This window comes from Salvelinus alpinus, chromosome 12 (genome assembly GCF_045679555.1).
Source record: "Salvelinus alpinus chromosome 12, SLU_Salpinus.1, whole genome shotgun sequence".
NCBI lineage: Eukaryota > Metazoa > Chordata > Actinopteri > Salmoniformes > Salmonidae > Salvelinus > Salvelinus alpinus.
In genome coordinates, this window is record NC_092097.1 from 12784798 (window position 1) to 12791660 (window position 6863).

Consider the following 6863-nt stretch of genomic DNA (forward strand, 5'->3'; position numbering starts at 1 on the left):
AACAGCAGAGGAAGCACCCCCCTATCCACATCGACGGGACAGCAGCAGAGAAGGTGGAAAGTTTTAAGTTCCTCGGCGTACACATCACGGACAAACTGAAATGGTCCACCCACACAGACAGCGTGGTGCAGAAGGCATAAGAGCACCTCTTCAACCTCAGGAGGCTGAAGAAATTTGGCTTGTCACCTGAAACCCTCACAAACTTTTACAGATGCACAATTGAGAGCATCCTGTCGGGGTCTGCACAACGCATCACCAGGGGCAAACTACCTGCCCTCCAGGACACCTACACCACCCGATGTCACAGGAAGGCCAAAAAGATCATCAAGGACAACAACGACCCGAGCCACTGCCTGTTCACCCCGCTACCATCCAAAAGGCGAGGTCAGTACAGGTGCATCAAAGCTGGGACCGAGAGACTGAAAAATAGCTTCTATCTCAAGGCCATCACTGTTAAACAACCATCACTAACACAGAGAGGCTGCTGCCTACATACAGACTTGGAATCATTGGCCACTCTAACAAATGGATCACTAGTCACTTTAATAATGATGTTTACATATCTTGCATTACTCATCCAATATGTACAGTTGAAGTCAGAAGTTTACATACACCTTAGCCAAATACATTTAAACTCAGTTTTTCACAATTTCTGACATTCAATCCCAGTAAAAATTCCCTGTCTTAGGTCCGTTAGGATCACCACTTTATTTTAAGAATTTGAAATGTCAGAATAATAGTAGAGAGAAGGATTTATTTCAGCTTCTATTTATTTATTCACATTCCCAGTGGGTCAGAAGTTTACATACACTCAATTCGTATTTGGTAGCATTTCCTTGAAATTGTTTAACTTGGGTCAAACGTTTCAGGTAGCCTTACACAAGCTTCCCACAATAAGTTGGGTGAATTTTGACCCCTTCCTCCTGACAGAGATGGTGCAACTGAGTCAGATTTGTAGGCCTCCTTGCTCGTACATGCTTTTTCAGTTCTGCCCACAATTCTTTTATGGCGGTTTTGGAGCAGTGGCTTCTTCCTTGCTGAGCAGCCTTTCAGGTTATGTCGATATAGGACTCGTTTTACTGTGGATATAGATACTTTTGTAATTGTTTCCTCCAGCATCTTCACAAGGTCCTTTGCTGTTGTTCTGGGATTGATTAGCACTTTTAGGACCAAAGTACGTTCATCTCTCGGAGACAGAACGCGTCTCCTTCCTGAGTGGTATGATGGCTGCGTGGTCCCATGGTGTTTATACTTGCGTACTATTGTTTGTACAGATGAATGTGGTACCTTCAGGCGGTGGGAAATTGGATGAACCAGACTTGTGGAGGTCTACAATTTTTTTCTGACGTCTTGGCTGATTTCTTTTGATTTCCCATGATGTCAAGCAAAGAGGCACTGCGTTTGAAGGTAGGCCTTGAAATACATCCACAGGTACACCTCCAATTGACTCAAATGTTGTCAATTAGCCTATCAGAAGCTTCTAAAACCATGACATCATTATCTGGAATTTTCCAAGCTGTTTAAAGGCACAGTCAACTTAGTGTATGTAAACTTCTGACCCACTGGAATTGTGATACAGTGAATTATAAGTGAAATAATCTGTCTCTAAACAATTGTTGGAAAAATGACTTGTGTCATGCACAAAGTAGATGTCCTAACCGAAAACTATAGTTTGTTAACAAGAAATTTGTAGAGTGGTTGAAAAACTAGTTTTAATGACTCCAACCTAAGTGTATGTAAACTTCCGACTTCAACTGTATTTTATACCATCTATTGCATCTTGCCTATGCCGGTTGGTCATTGTTCATCCATATATTTATATGTACATATTCTTATTCCATCCCTTTACTTAGATTTGTGTGTATTAGGTAGTTGTTGTGGAATTGTTAGATTACTTGTTAGATATTGCTGCACTGTCAGAACTAGAAGCACAAGCATTTTGCTACACTCTCAATAACATCTGCTAACTATGTGTATGTGACCAATACAATTTGACTTGATTTGAATATGCGCAACTGGGCGCGAGATCCGTACAGGGCAGACCAACAGGCGCAACCAACCAACAGACGGGGTGGGGCGGCGGGTGGCTACTTGACGTCTCAACGACTTGCGGGGCAGTGGGTTCGGAAACAACAACGACAAAAACTGGCGAGTTGGAGGGCAAAGGAGCAGGTGCTCGAGCACAGGTAGACAAGCACGTGCCTGTTTGTGAAGATTTAATGAAAATGTGGATTATGTCCTCAACTGATCCAATATTTCAAGATAGTAATTCCAGCATCACATCCGCCACCACCAGACAGAGCATATAGCCTTGTTATGAGTCAGAATGATAAATGTTCCATGGATACTGAGCGAAAGGAAATGAATGAGCTCATGTCACCAGAGTTGGGTTTGCTAACAAAGGGCACCTCTGTCAGAGGTGTCAAAGTTCACGGGCCTAGCATGAATGAATGAATGTGCCCCCCCCCCCCCAACCCCCCCCTTCGCCCCGTTTCCTCTCTGTGTCCCTGTGTCACTCTGACCCCTCGTCCTTTAGATACATCTATACACACCATCTCTCACACTCTCTGTCACTCACTCTCTCTCTCTCCTCCCCTTTCTCTACCATGGGTATCTCTGTGGGGCAGAAATCCCCTCATTGACTTCTGGAGGGCTGCATAATGAGAATAAATGAGCTGGAAGTAAATATGCAGCCTGTTTTCTGCCTGCTGCTCCTTTACCAGTCAGCCCATAGGCTTTCATAAAAAATGAAGACAGAGTGTGTTGCCAAAAGGCGAGCACAATGTTGCATGGTGTATTATTTACCCGGAACTGAAGTGCCCTTTTTGAGGGATACAGTACATTCGATATGTTTTGAAGTACCCGTAGATTTTTTGTCGTAGTTGAACAGGAATTGTACTCGGTTTGCAGTATAATCTACTTATTTATTTATTCTCAATACACATCAAATACAGCCAATTAATTGGATTTAATGGTGCAAAAGAAGCATATTAATCTGATTATTGGCATATACCTTTTAATTCAATAGGAATTATATTACCATCTGTCATTTGCCATTGACCAACTTTGATGGAAAGGGAAGGCAGTCTTGTGGAACAGTTGGCTACCGGTCTGGAAGACTAGCCCTTCTCAGGAGGCCCTAGTAATCTCTCACTTAGCAGACCACTCATCAGGCTAAGAACATATTCCCCTGGGGAGCACAAGCAAAAAACCCTGATAGGAAAAAAATACAAAAAAAACATGTTAATGCATCATATTGTCTAGTAATACATGCATTATTGTTGTGACATTTAGAAGGCTAGATCAAAGGTAAGCCGAGTGCTTATTCATTTCACTTGAAGATGAAACCATTCAGAGCTGATAGGAAACATAAACAGGGAGACTAAAAACTCATGAATGACAGATTTCTGCAAACAATTGTTTTCTTCTTTTAACAAATAGTCAGTATGTATTAGGTCCCCATCTGTCAGACTGAATCCTCGGGAGAAAGCATAAAGAACGTTATGATACATGTACGCCAAAAAAAGCAGAATTGGTTCCTCAAGGGTATTTACAAACCACAAAATAACAGCATAATATGACATTTGATTGTTGAATACAATGTGTAGGATTGCTATCTCCTAAAGGTAGCCCTGCAATTTGAGCTTTGTCAAAAAATGTGGTCTAATCTCGCAATGATTTGACGAACACTACTTCTTTGTGCCAAACACACCATGGAGTACAGTACATATATTTGCCACCATCTTGCATCAGAATGTTCCTAAGCCATCTGTAGCTTCACTGTGTTCTAATGAACACCCCCACACCCCCAGCCCCAGAGACAGGGATGTGCTGCCTTGAGACACTGCCATACCTTGTCCTGAGTTTGTATTAATATTATCAGCAGGTAGGGAGAGGCAGAGAGAGGCATACATCTTCCTGAAGCAGATTACAGCAGGCGTAGGCGAGATCCCAGGGGAACAAACCAGTGCTGGCGTGGAGCTCCATCATACCGCCTTCATGGAATCATTTACTCTTAATGAGGGAACTAAGGAGCATCCTCTCACAAAATAAAAGCTGGGAGATACTGGCAGCGGTTAGATGGGGGGCAGGAAATGTGGGAGCTAAGAGTTGTTTCCATACTGTAGCAATTTAAATGTTAAGGAAATTACATTTGAGGTGAGATAGCAAACAGATGGCAACAGACTGTCACCTACTCAACAATAAGCGCAATATGATATTTCCCTTTCATATTTGTCATATTACTGCTGTTACACTTGATATGTAAAACATAATATTGTCTAGACTGTACTTCTGTACTGGGGCGGCAGGTAGCCTAGTGGTTAGAGCGTTGGACTAGTAACCGAAAGTTCCTAGGCCGTCATTGAAAATAAGAATTTGTACTTAACTGACTTGCTTAGTTAAATAAAGGTAAAATAAAAATGTATAAACTTCTAATAAAAAAAATCGGTATTGGGTCGGTATTGGGTCATATACTGTATGTAGGTGTGGAACAAGAGAGCCAGTGATGGGTTTTATAGTTGCCATACAAAGATGTACATTTTACATAACATTATTGAAAGAGGTTTGAAGTTCATTACTAAACATAAGGTAAAGTTGGATTGAATGGTTTGTGCATCACTGTGTACACAGTGAGAAACCTGCAGTCTTCGTCAATGTAGATGGCAGGCAGAGTCTTCACTTCTGTCCTTCTCCTCTGAAAGAATTTACCATACTATAATTACATTTCTCAATGGATGGATGCAACACAATGACTGTGTGATCATGCAAATAATTGCCTTTCCACTCAGCCAAATTGGTGGGCAGGTATGGCCATATCTGATCTGTGTGTGAATACAGCAAAGAATTCATGTTAAGAGAGAGCTATCACCCCGGGTGATGTTGTACATTGTAGCTCATTATTGTGTGAAAGGTTGCGTAAAAAAAATAAAAAAATAATACATTTTGATATGAAAGGCTGATTCTTGTAGGAGGATGTCATTCACCAGCTTTATCACTGGAGGTTTCACACACATGATAAACACCCATCCAGGCATGAGGGGCTGAGCTGCTCTGTGCTGTAAATGTCCTGAATAATTCCCAAGATCAGGTTTAAAGATCAGAATAATGCTGGAGTGTCTGTTCTGCACACTTACCCAGAATGCACAGGGCTTCTTTACTCCCAAGGGAAGTTCATAACATGGTAATAGAATTGGGCCCGTGGGACAGAAGGGGTGTTATTTTGTCACTTTCGATCAAATGGTTTCTGGCCCCATTAGAAACAGACTACATGTTTGGTAACACTACGAACACAGCCCACGAGGGAGGTAGCAGGGATCTGTAATAAGGAAGAGAGTGGATTTAGAGGAGTCTATCAAAAATCAATAGTGTTAAAGCCAGAATCCAATCTAATCAAGGCTTAAGCCCTTGGGCTAATTAAAAATAAAAGAGGAAAATCAATACAAATAATCCCTCATATTTGCCATCTTCTTGCATGCCCCCTGACATTTGAAGTGGGTTCAGAGGAAGGGGGGAACAGCACCACCTGTTTCCTTATAGGGCTGTGGGGAACACATACAAGAGCCATGAGGAGTGTTCATTGGGGTCCTTTCATAGGCCAAATAAGAGGGACATGTTTGTTTCTAAGGGTGCTATTCTGTCAGAGTTGTGTTCGCTGCGTTCACTCTGGGACTGCGTTTGAACTATTTCTGTTCTTCCCTACAACAGTTTGTTGCAGCATATTTTTCTCACCTTCACTTCTCACCCCTTGTGTTTAAAACCTCACACACAGCTATGTGATGTCATTTACTGCAGTGAAGAGACAGCCATCACACAGCGCTCCACACTGTAGAGAATAACAGTGGTATGATGATGATGACATTTAGGTGACAAGTGACATTTTCCCCTGGTGTTGAAATGATCTCAGTAATTAGAAGACATTGCATGTGTGATCATATTTGCCATGATAATCCAGCATAAGTAACCGTGACATCATATTGGCTGAGGACACAATTAAACCGATGATTGTGTTCAAAGAAGAGCAGATTAAGCATGTTATGTAACAAAGAGATTAGCGAAACCCGGAAACAAATCAAGAGTTTGTTTTCAAGTGGTGGTGGTGTTCTTGCGCAACGACACCAGCTTGTTTCTTGTGCTTGTTCCAGCAGACAAGCTATCCTGTTACTCCACAGACGTAGACACATGATCTGTTGGGGTCAGTGTGTTAGTGAGTGAGAGGGATTCAGAGTGGCTCCCAAAGGAGGAGCAGGACGCCAGGCAGTGAGTCAGGTCTGGACTGGATGAGCTCACTGTGACAGAGGACAGAGAGGGCCATGTTAGTGTCAGCTCTGACATCCAGCCCCCCACTATCTCTCCCTGGCTCTCGTACGCCTGCCCTCTCTGCGCATCCGGGGCATCATGACACATTCTTTACGAGTTCCCAGAAGCCATAGACTGCTTTACATGATATCCACGACAACAAAAAAGTCTATGGTAGATAATATAGTGGAAGTGAATTTTGATAGAATTAAAAAACGAAAAGAAGTGAATATTCAGGTGTTTCTTCGTCTAAAAAACAAGTGTTCATGTTTAATTCAGAGACTGGCACGATGTGAGAGTGAATACGAGTGTTTTGAACTATTTTTCTTTCGCAACAACCATGAAAAGAGCCAAGGGGTTGCCATGGAGATAGAGGCTAGGTGGAATGCAGGAAGTCAATTGACAATCTGGCTGCATATCATTATATATTGTCTAGCACTAGGTGGTAAGCAGCTGATTATGGGATTTATTTTCAGACATTTACATTGAAGCACTTTATGCTTCACTTCAATTCATGGATTTCTTATCCTATAATATGCATCAATGGACAAAGACAATAAACAGTT